This window comes from Anopheles merus, chromosome 3R (assembly GCF_017562075.2).
Source record: "Anopheles merus strain MAF chromosome 3R, AmerM5.1, whole genome shotgun sequence".
Lineage (NCBI taxonomy): Eukaryota > Metazoa > Arthropoda > Insecta > Diptera > Culicidae > Anopheles > Anopheles merus.
In genome coordinates this window covers 44,728,565-44,741,346 of record NC_054084.1, presented here as the reverse complement: position 1 = coordinate 44,741,346, position 12,782 = coordinate 44,728,565, and the positions used below count along the sequence as shown (strand labels likewise).

At 41.0% G+C, this 12,782-nt stretch overlaps 1 protein-coding gene across 4 annotated transcripts in view; it reads right to left on the bottom strand.

Annotated features, from left to right (window-relative positions):
- LOC121595237 (ELAV-like protein 3) overlaps positions 1-12,782 on the bottom strand; it is a 51,483-nt gene that overhangs the window by 11,199 nt on the left and 27,502 nt on the right. For all 4 annotated transcript variants that reach the window (XM_041919029.1, XM_041919031.1, XM_041919028.1 and 1 more), the window contains exon 4: positions 1,127-1,229. The gene's annotated coding sequence lies outside the window, so the exon portion shown is untranslated. The remainder of the gene's footprint in view (positions 1-1,126; positions 1,230-12,782) is intronic.

The following is a 12,782-nucleotide window of genomic DNA, read 5'->3' as shown; positions in this document are numbered from 1 at the left end:
CCAATTTCATTCAAAAATGTTGCTTATTTACGATTAGTAACATAGCCTTCCAGCATCAGTATGTTACTTTCATACATAACAGACCATGCGTCTCCACCATTGGGCAAAAAGTCGCCATCATTTTTATTGCAATAACAAATGTTACTAATACTCCGAAGCACCCTTTTCTAGCGGGAAAGCAATCTGATGTGGGATGTTCACACAACAGATTCACTTTTCTTGACTTCATTTTTTCCAGTTTCTGTCAGGTCTGGATTTTCTGTGTCCTGCGGGTTACGGTTACCACGGTAAGCGTCTGCAACACAACGATAGGTATACAACAAAAAAAAAAACACATATTCAACTGACTGCCAAAATCGGCTTATAGGATTAAAATCGCCATGAAAAGACAAAAAAGGTGCTATTGGAAATCTTTTCTATCACAGGTTGTAGGCTAGGATGAAAATCGCCGGAAAATAAAACTAGCGACATAACAGATCGCATTAACTTTGGGTCAATATACCTTTCCAGGTGAACTTTAAGTTCAAACAAGATCCATATTATGAGATATTTGTTTTGCAGTTGATTGCTTTACGTTTAGAGGCCAATTGACACCATGCACACAAACAGATTATTGTGTTGTATAGAGCAATGAAACGTCAATTCAGAGATAATGTAAACTGTTTTTTGAAAAGCATACTATACATGAAATAAATAGCCATTGCTTTAATTTATTCAGTTTATTCGTTTTCTTTTCACACAAAACATCATTTCAAAGCATACCAAATCACAAACGACCAAGTATTTGGTTTTGGTTCAGTGAACGGACCATTAAAAGCGCTCCCGAAATAAGGGTGAAACGCTTTTTCCTTTCGGGGTATCAAGTACAGACTGTTCGTGCTTACGGAAACATTTGAATATCGTTCACCTGGAACAAATTACGTTCCACAACAATTGATTATTTGATGAAAAACTCGCGAGCGAACTCTCACACTAACATAAAAAGGAAACTAACGAAATGAAGGCATACAACGGTGTAAAAGTTTAAAGAGCTATCGAACAGAGCAGCTTGACTATCAGCCTAAAAGCTTACACATTTCAAGGAGCTTTCTGAAAACAAAGTGATGTTTTATACAAGAATACTTACAACCCGTTTTTATCTATAGTATTAGACGTAGATTAGCTATAACTCATTTCCGTTTTGACTAGAAAAATCTCGTAAATGGAAGATTTATTCAGTTGTTGTTAATCTGCAAAGAAAAAACAACACAGGTATCTCGTTAGGTCGTTCAATTAATTTGTTGTAAGTTGAATTATATAATGCTTTTTAATTAACTAAAAGCTTCGAATGAATCACAAGCAAACGAATAGTTATTAGCGCAATAAACCTTTCAAACTCTGCCTGATAAAACAAACAATGGAACTGGAAGCAAAAACACAATATACCCGCATTTGTTTCGATGCGTTTACTAAACCGCTCAAGCATAAAATGAAAGCGTACCGATGCAAATAATCTTCGGTGAACAAATTCTTGGCAACTGCATTCTTCATTCATCTTGTGAAGAGAGTTTAGCCGTCAAATGGCGTTCAAATTCATTAGAAGAACGGTCCCAATGAACTTTGCTTCAATATTTCTCTCGTCTAAACAAACGAATTCGAAGATAAAACTTGAAACAAAACTTTCAAGCGGAAAGCACAAGCTAAACAAACCCTAGTCGCAGACAAAAAAAAACAAACTTCCAATTTGTTTCATTATGTATTCGTCTTTTGTTCCCCGTATAATAAATAATTTTTTTTTGCAGCTACGCCATAAATTACCGCTACAAAGAAGAATTAATTCAATTTATTGTGAAAACTTGAAACGCATTCAAGCGAAGATTTGTGGAAAACATACAAACATCAGACGTACGAATGATCATTGTTCCGTAGAGTATAGAAGCAGTATATTGTAGTAGAACGGACGGGTGTGTCTAGTTTTGGTGTAAGTTTTAGAGTTGCATGTTTTATTCGCTTTTATATGTTTACTATCCTAAAGTCTCTAATTTAACCAAAAACGGGTATTACATACATTTTAAAACGAATTATATTTTCTGAGAGTTCCATAATTCCATAAAATTTGCGGAAAAAAAACGCAACAGCAAAAACAAAAATCAAACTGTGATGACAAATACGACATGCTTTGAATTTTATGGAAAATACGCTACAATAACTGACACATTGTACATCATACATTCACACCATTCTGCAGCATGATGTTTAGTAATGTTGCGATGAAACGTCAAGTAATGGTCAATAAATCTTACTGAGCTTTGGTCATAATTCTAAAAAGCCACATTTACGATTGGCTTGAGTATACATCACGACGGTATGGTTTGCTTCTGGAATAATGATGTGTCCCCAAGCCAACTCTGTACAACAATTACAAACTATACCCATCAGTGCTCGCTTCTTCAACACTCGCCACCCATGGAAATCATAATGCTCTTTTCCTCCAAAACAGCTGCAAGAATGAAACCCAATCCCAAATTGAAGCCCTAAGCTCATCCTTGGGGTAGTACCATATATTGTACAAAACCCTTTGCTTTTGGCACGTGCTATTCTTCCCACTGCAGCCAACTACGGATGGATGCAATCAAATTGCGAGACCGCACACACTGCACCAAACCGGATGCCATCAGTATGGCACGACAGGCTTCTTTTCGTCTGACGACGGCATGGGACACAGAAGCGCGCGTCATTCAGGCACTAGTCAGAAGGCAGGAATGCCAGCATTACTCGATTCGGTGATAGATGAGGGTATTTGCTTTTGAAAAATAGCATCACAAATCAGCATTGCCTGCCAGGGCAGAGCCTAGGAGGTTCAACGGATGCTGCCGCTGGTTGGCGGTCGTCCTATAAAGTGCAGGGTGCTATTGTGCGCGTGAAAATATGTGTGGCAACCGGTACACGTCTGTACGGGACAGAAGTGGAGCAAATGGATCGTTTTATCACTCGCGACCCCAAACGTCAGAATAGGTCGGTGCATCCGATGCATCCGTCAAACGATTGATCTATTGCTCCCGGTGTCTACCTCAACTGCTATTCGTTCGGTGACAGTTCCATTAATCATGAGCCCATTTCACAGCGACTGGAGCTTTCGGCTGACAATACTTGTTAGAAGGAAAAAGCTGTACGACGGGATGCTTATTACAACATCAATCCATACATCATGCACACTACCGAGATTGAAATTTGACAGCTTCCGAACTTTTTGGCAGTTATGAAGGAGCAATTAAAACAACTTTAGGTGACATTTTTACTGCTAAATAATAGGACTTGTTGGTTACCTACGTTACGTACACTGTTCTGTGTAAGCCATTGCAATCACATTTTTACGTAAATTAGACATTTGACTGTTACTCTTGCTGTTCCGTATGCCGTGGTACAAGACCAGCTGGGCTGTTATGCTTCCTTTTCAACCCAATATTTTTATTGCTCAACTCCCGACCATAACGCCATGACCCTTACACAACCGCACAAACATTCTTTTGTCACCAAACGTGCCTTAACGATTTTAATTCCCGGGGCACCTAAACTCCAAAAATAAGCGCGTTTTTTATATACAATTTCATACACAGCCAGCAAGCAACTACGCGTGTACCTTAAGTTCGCATTCAAAATGGCACCGGTAATAATGTGCCAATTCCAAAACCCCACATTACACATAATGAATCGCATAAAAATGAATGATGAACGCGAGGCAAAAAAGCAACCAGTCGGCTGCCAAACAGGAAACAGGGAAACAGCTCTAAGCTTTCGTTTCCTTTTGAACGGACGTTTGAGATGAACTGTACGCGAAACAAGAGAGAGAGAGAGAGTCGGCGTAAGCAAATTGAAGTCAGTTTAGGGTGCAAATAAAATAAAGCAAACCGGAATTGCGTTACGGCAGGGCAATTAGATTCTGCTCCTAACGCCGCGAAGCATTTCTTTTTATTGCTTTCAAAATAAGCACACCGATCATCATTTTTCATGACATGTTGTAAGTAAAGTTTTACCCAAGGTAGACCCCTACGCTGTGACACTCCTCCACTCATTGGCCAACAATTGTGGTGTGCTTTTCCTCCAAAAACATAACCACGCCTGTTGCCGTTTGCCTACTGGCCAACAACAATGGAAAGCAACAGGAAATTTTTAATCGAATACTACCTTCTCTCGCCAAATAAGATTAAAACCGAGGTGAGCACCGTAACCGTTAAGCCGTGCAAATTTAATTCTCTTCTATTTTTGTCCTTTTCTCACGCCTAGACACCACTCGACATCGGTTCAGTTTCTCGGAGCTGCAGCTGGAAAGCATCGATATATTGTAGATTAGCATTGAACCGATTGCTAATTGGGAAGCAACAAATCGAACGAATGCTCTTTCCTTGCTTGCAGTGCCCTCCAAAGGTGTGGCGTGTTTGATTGCACAGCACCGTGCCAAATATTTTCTCTCTGGCCGGCGTGTTCAAATATTGTTCGGAAAGCCGCATCGAGCCGAAGTACAAATATAGATCTAGTCCCCGGGAAATAATGCGGGGTTTGTCCGACGGATGGTAAAGGAAAGCTACGTGTGAAATAGAAAAGGATGGAAGGATGTCATTGTTTATGCAAAAGGATGCAAATCCCTTCAACCACCGCCCACAACACGGTCCCGAAAATCTATGAAGAGAACCTCGAGCAAAGGTGCATGTTTCGCTTGTCGGTAATGACCGAAATGAGTGCCAGGGTTTAGTAGGGTTTCCGTTATAAAGCACGATGAGATTTCGATGATAAATTATTGATAAGAGACAAATGAGGGGGAGGAGTGCGGAGAGAAATTTTCCGCACAGAGCGATACATTATCATGCTGCGGTTAAATTTACCCCTTTCGAGCAAGCAGCAGCAGCACCACACCACAAGATGCAAATGAATACCTGAAGGGATTTATCGTGTTTGCATGTGTGAGTGCGTGTGTTTGCTCTCGCACCATCGATTCTAATGCACGCATGATAAAGGCTTGAAGCATTCTCCCCATAAACGTACCTGCATTCGTTTGCTAATGCAAACAAAGCGCACTGGAAAACCACTTCCACCCTAATGCGTTAATGCGCTCACGAGCCAAACCCGAAGCGACGGCACGGTACGGCAAAAGACCATAAAACGGAATATATTCGAACGCGAATAGCTTCGATCGATAGTAAACTTTCATTCCGCAGATAAAGTACCCTTAACCGAGCAAACGATTAGATTTTGAACTGGCACGAAAGATTCTGAAACTTCAGTTGAATGTTCTTAGCCTCACGCAACACGCAACGCCTGTTGTCGCATGCGTTATCCTTTCGCTATCCCGAGAATACCACGTGAAAATGGGTAAAAAATGCACAAATACACAGGCCCCACACAACACTAAACTTTGCTCAAGCGGGTAGCGCGGCTATACATTTTGAGCCGTAAACAGGCTCACACCGGTCGGGACGCACTCGGTTGGAAAATGCTTCCACGCTGATTAGAGCAGATCCACAGCATCCAACAGCATCCCGCATTGCTCCCGTCCTCCTTCCCATCGTTTGCTTAATTTCGGATTGCCACATGACAATCATCAAGCGCATCAAGCGCCTAGGTGAAAGGGTGAGAAATGATTTATGAGCGAACCGCCGTTTCGTCACAGCAAAACGGTCCTCTTCATTCACACGCTGAGACGAAGAGGCTTCTTCATCAGCCGCTTCTACATCTTCTTCCAGGGTAACACAACACGATGTGGTAGATTCAAAATTTCAGCCACGATGCTGCTGCGTACGACGAATGTTCTAGCGCAATGCGCGATTCTTTGGCAACACATCACTTCCGCCGATGTCACGAAAGATGTCGCGGAAAGGACCTGCTGCTTACGAAACACACACACACATTTGTTGTTTTGAAAGGACGGAAACAACGTGCGGCTTGAGACATTTGCAGATAGCAGAAGATTTACGAATAATTAAATCCAAACTTTGACGGTATGATTTGCATAACAAGTGCAAACATACAAAAACCTTTGGTATGTTAGAATTTTCCGCTGTTGCCCGGATACATTTTCCATCAGTGCACAACCGTCCTTCCACACTGGCCTCTAGAAGAGAGTTTTTTTTTAATAAACGCTTTTTGCTATAATATTTGTAGTATATTTTGCATTATCATGCATTCCCATACAGCGCTAATAAATTCATTTATTGATTATTTCTTTATTTTTATTCATTATTGAGCTTGGTATAGTTTTTAGGGGTTCGAGTATTTGATTACTAAAATCATTACCATTTCCATGTTCGCCGAAAACTCCTCTACAACGCTCGTAAACACACACAATCGAATCAAAATGATCGTTTTACCGTTCAATAAATATTTCTCAACAAAAACCGCCTGAAAAGCAACCGATCCTAATAGCCTGCACCATCATCCATTGATAAAGAAAAAACGAATTTCCCTTTATTGGATCGAGCCCGAGAGCATGAGCATGAATGTATGTATCCACATTCTCGCTGATCGCTCGCTTTATCTCTGGCTTATCAAGAAAATATGTGCGTCAAACAATTTCGTGCCTTATCGGCGGCAGTGCCATATGTTGACGCTGGCGTTAATTGCTTTGATAAAACGGGAAATCAAAATGTTATTTAAAAGATAAGAAAAAAGGAAATGAAAAACACATGCCAGGAAAGTCGGATGCTTAGCGATCGATATGAGGTGGTTTCGTGTTGGTAAAACATATTCCCATGTGGAAAATTCACTCTCAAAAACAGATTTTGCGGGAATCATAGTGAAACTGAAGCAATTATAGTTATAACTCTTTAACCATATCAATTCCCATCGAGAAAGACACATTTCCAAATTAAACCAAATAGAGCTGTTTCGTACACTTTACAATACTGGATATCAAACAAACAACAACGAGGGGTATTTTTTTTTTTTGTAAATGACACCGGACATTATTCTGACAGCCACGCATGTTCGACATGAGAGCACAGTTTCGATCGTTTGTGTCGTAAGAACATGATATGACACTATGGTGGATTCACCATTGCCCCCTCTTTGCCATCATTTAAGCGCCTATCACACATACACATACATACCGACATACGCAGCAACGTCTAGCGTTCGTACGGTCTGCAACTTGTATCATTTAACGACATCAAACAACAACGACAATGCACGAGGAGCTTCAACAGATCAATAGCAATATGGTACAGAGCCGTAGAAGTGCAGCAGGACGACTGCTTCACAGACGAACAAATGCATTTGCTGCAAAACGGATGAAATTCGATACTCGTCTAACAGTCACTGAGGGCTGCATTAGTGTGATAATAGTTTCGTTCATTTGAGTGTGAAATTAGCTTTTACAAAGCAGCACAATGAATATAAATTCGTTGGGCTTTTCTTCCATGAAAATGTTCATAAATGTAGTTGTAGGCATGGATCTTGAGGAAACGATGCGATGCATTTCATTCTATTAAAAGAGTAGATTGAACTGTAACTACACAGAATTGGTTGAAAGAAGTGAAAGATAATACATTTAACTAGATCGGACGACCCAATTCAGATTCGATCGTAACTTTTACAATGGATGTGTAAACTACATGATCGTTATGAACATGCCAGATATACACAAAATGATAGTTAAAGTGGATTGAAAGTTTGAACAAATGTAGCAATAACTTTACCTTGCTTCATTACCGAACTCAGAAACCCCAATCGGAATGTTGAAAGGTTTGCATACATAACTAAAAAACTAATGCCTAAATAACTCAACAGTGGGCGTAATAAAATTTAACGCAAGTTTAAAATAAACCCAACATAAAATGAGCATCCTACTAAACGAGTCCGAATGCAAAATGAGTCGTTTTTCGTTTCATCGCAGGGTAGCTGCCCGGTGATATCATGCTGCTGGAACGTTCGCAAGCATAAGAGTGTACCCACAATTCATCACATTTTATCATAGGATATAAGCAAACGCACGATAAACACACATATATGCTAACATATTCACCACGTGTCTGTGTGCTGTGGAATGGTGCCATAAAATGCATCATTTATGCATACTTCGAACGATACTATGCAATAACGCTGACAACCACTCATTCCTACACAGATGCATACATAGAGACATTATAGCTTGGGAGCTCCAAAACTGCCCAAAAGAGCCAGAGCGCAACATTATCTGGCCTTATTTCCGTTGCATCCCTCAGCCAGAGTGTGTGCGTGTGTGTGTGTATATATGTGTGGTCACATTTGCATCGATGCTGAACAGCAGAATGAATGATGAAAAAGTAAAAGAGACAAAACGAAAGCTCTTAAAATAGGCTACCAAAACATGCATTTATCGTGACTGCATTGAATGTGTCCTCGTTTTATTTGTTCCTTAAACATGGCACACATATAAAGGAGCATGCAAAAGCAAGAATACGTACAACACGTTTAAGCATCAAATAAAATCTGCATCGCTACTGTACTGAACCCGAGCGTCCCGTACGAACGAGAGCCTGATGAAAACACCGGCTTAGCTAGCTGTTCTGAGCCCTAGAGTCCATTTTAATTTTAAATTACAAAAATAAACAATAACCTTCCAAAACAGTTTCCGATTTTCACAGCATCATCATCCATCTCACCCAAAAAGCATCTTATAATCCGGTTTGTTTTTTAGTCCTGTCGAATAATATGTCTCCGTAGGGGGATGGCTTTTCCTATTCAACTAGGTTTTTTTTTTTGAAAAACCTGTTCCGTTCAATAGACGGATTTGCATTAGAATCAACTGCCACAGTTCAAGATGTACTATTTGTGTACACTTCTTCTATTTGGCGTAGCGTCCTACGCGGACATGCCGTCTTGTACAGGCTTTCGAGACTTAATTCATTACCACGCAGCCGGATAGTCAAATCTTTGCTACGGGGGGGCGGTCCATTTGGGGCTTGAACCCATGGCGGGCATGTTATTGAGTCGTTCAAGTTGACGACTGTACCACGGGACCGCCACATTTGTGTACACAGACCAACAATATCACGTACGTTTGTAAAGCATTTATAAGATTTGATTTATCTGACTTATGATATGAATGACAACGTTTCAATCAAGAGTTTCCTCCAAAACGTCGGTCTAATGCAGGTGTCTTTCTCTGCAATATTTATTTAAAGGTTTCTTTTTTAACACAACCAAACAAGAAGGTTCCGATCGATACAAGGTATACATTGCTTCAAGTTTCGTTTCGTATTTTTTAAATTAGTTTTTGCTATCTTTAGAGCATTTTACAGTTGTTTGCTGTGATTTACTAAAGCATGAATCCACTCCATTTTTTGCGAATTTCTAACTAAAAATCAATACCTTCAAATATTCTTCTCTGAAAGTTTCAGTGAAAGGCGATTCATTCTATCATGTTTCTTTGTGCAATAACTTTTTCTCTGACTCTGACTTTCCATATGCTACCGAGCAAAAAGTTTCCACTCCACGGTATTTCCTTGCCTTGCAGTCCAAAAGTAGCCCATTCCTAACGAGACGAATTAGGTCGAGATGAACAATAGCCCAACATATCTGGTGCACAGACGGAAGCAGCGTCCTACTTTTTGCTTTCTTGATTGCTGATGACGAAAAAGTTGAGCGAAGATTTTTGCACAAGAGGAGTTTTGCTCTTTGTTTTGCTAGAAAACACTAAAATCGTACGACTAGCGACTGTGCCAATAAGCACGTGGAAAGAAGAATAGATGCACTCCACAGTACGCCAACGGAAATCACTAAGATTTGAATACGAATTGCTTAACAGTTGGTCAAATAAAAGCACTGAGCTATGTTGGGACCGACTTTAGGTGCCGGGTGGGAGCTGTCGTGGACAAATCGTAGATAAGCTTGTGACCCACCCCAGCCGTGCAGTCGCGCTTGTTTTACAGCAAAACTTTTCTAACTCTTCCATCATTTTGTCACTCGTTTCAGTCTTCATAAATCTACATTTACGCGAAGGATCTGGAATTGTCACCATAAAGTTTATACTTTTGTTCATCCCGATGCTATGATTGAAGTTCGTTTGTGGATATGGTTGTTGTTTTCATTGCTGATGAAGAGGCAGTGTGCAGAAAACATGAAGTTTACCATTAAAGTATCAACACCCGGCATCATGTACATACGCCATCGGTCAGGCTACAAATATTCTCCCTACTCACAAATAAGAGTCCGTTTGTTTCCTGCTTTTGACCATTTTTTTTTTTACACTGATTCGCGCCAGAACTATACTGACGCAGAACGCTGGAAAAGTAAAGCGACGAGGAGTACAAGGAGAGAAGCACGCGTGCGAAGAGCATGACGAGAGAAGCGCATGGCCGCGACCAACACGCGGAACGCCGAGAGTGTTTATAGTCAAATTTTCCGAAGGACCCGAAAATAGATTCTCGGCTCTTCAAAATTTCTATTTTTGAAAATTTTTGAACTCCCCAATCCGCACGGTACGGCTAGCACAACCACAACCATCATCAGCGCGCGCGTCGTTAGCGTCATGAATCGCTCGTCCAACTCGCCGGGCCCGGTCGGTGGTTTGGTTTTGTAGTGTGAAATTTCACCAACAAACCCTTCTCGAGCTGGCGTGCTCTTTGCAGCCGTATGCTCGATGCTGGAATTGCGAAGCGGAAAACAATTCGGGGCGTTATTCTATTCAGCAACATCAGTGACTAACTTCTTCGATATCCTTACTGAGTAAATAATTGTTTATTTTAATTACTTGGATAACTATTTGTTCACGAGTTTTTAATGTCTTTGACCTTAAAAAAAGAAGAAAAGATTCCCTGCAGACGTAACATGCTTAGTTATAATTTTTTTTAAAGCAAAACATCAAATTTATCCTGTTAATTACCAACCAACATGCGTGCATCCATTGTATGCGGATCATTAAGCTCGTTTATTGGCAGTACAAAGGTCCAATAATGGCAATTGAAACTAATCCAAAGTAGCCATCATCGTCATCATCAAACCATATCCTACCTAATCCTTTGGCCCATTTTATTGCATATCTGCGTGAATTTTTCATCCTCCCGGAACGCTACTACCACGCCCCTCGCGATGAAGCTCGAAACCCAATCGTACCACTAAACCCTAATCCAGTTTGAAACAATCCTTAATGGCAATTTAATCCTCCCGAATTTCACTGAGCCTACAAGCCCAACGCCGAAGTGGTGTTGTAGAAGATGCAAGTAAAAAAAACTATACTCTACCAGCTCTAACACTACGGAACCAGCCCTCGATGGGTTGTATATAATGTTTCGCTAATTTTATCGCTTCCATAAATTGTCGATCGAACATTAATGAGTCCTTCGCCCAAATTGCCAAACGATGATTATTGTGCCGTGTGCATGCATGCGCTGGCTAGAGGGAAGGATGAAGGTATAACAGAATAGATAGCGAACAGTTTCTACACCGTACAGTCATGTCGGAAATTTGCACGGCACTAGCTAGTGACACTATTCGATCGGGAAGGGTAGCAAGTGGTTTGTCGCGCAAGTATCCGGAGAAAATGGTGCTTTTCCATTCAAAAGCCGGCCGGGCGCGTCCGTTCATCAAAATGGGTCAAATCGCTTAAAACCACGGGCGCTCGTTGGTGGGGTAATAACAGTAAATTATTCTAAAATAATGTCCTTGCAATGGAACGAAGGATGCAAACAAACGTTAGAGCGAGCTTTTCTATGGCTAGCACTCCGATAAATGTTCCAATTTTGGGAAGATGTATTGGAAACCGAAGGCAGAAAAGATGCTTGCTTGAGCAGCTGCTTTCAAGCGTTGTTTCATACATTCCAAAAGGTTTGATAACTTGTCACAGTTTGTGAAATTTTCTGATATTAGAACAAACGTATGCACTGCTTTAAATTCTAAGCCGTACTGCTCACGTCACACTCACGCGTTCTTTGGCATACAAACCACAAACATCCAACAAACACCATCACCATCACCACCAACACTAATAACAAGCCGCACTAATGACAAACCGTTCCGAAAAAAGAAAAGCACATCTCTAGCTCTAGCACCCCAAATATCCATTTTGGCCTCCCCGTGGAGAGAAAAGATAAAAATAAAGCACGCGCGCAAACTCACCTAATAATAATAAATACAGTGCAGATGATACGATTTTTCGATTGTAGTAGGAACATTGCCGTTTGGGACCACGCGATGGTGCGAAACGTGGCCAAAGCGCGCTAGCTAGTATGCAATCCGTACTACAACACTTGCCGACCGAGCGATACACGCAGAACAAAAAGGTTCCGGGTTCGGAGTTCGCTCGATACGATGCCAACGGGTTTTTGCGCCACGATCCTCGTCGTCACGCTGCGTCGAGTATTAATAATAATTGAATAAATATAACTCTCTTCGTGCATGTATCTATATTTAGGCATAAATGGAAACACGGGTGGGGAAAAACGCTTCCACCCTCCTGTTTTCCAGCCGAACACCGATTAGCGTCGGGGCACAGGGAACACATTGGAAGTAGTTTAATACGTCGCATTCAGAACTACGCAAAACTATCGATCACAACACACAGAAACAGAGAGAGAGAGAGAGAGAGTGTGTGTGTGTATGTTTGTTTCTGCCTCGCTTCTGGGCACTTCTGAGCACAGTTTTCGATCCAGGTTGGTTATGGTGTGCTTACACTTGCTTCATGTTTCGAGGAAGTACGACCGCGTTACGTAATGGCTCGGTGTTCGATCAGCGATATGACCCACATTTTAATTATATTTTGCGCTTCAAAAAACCCTCAAAATGATCCAGCCCGACTTATATATTATCAACATAAAGGGAAATTATAGATGATT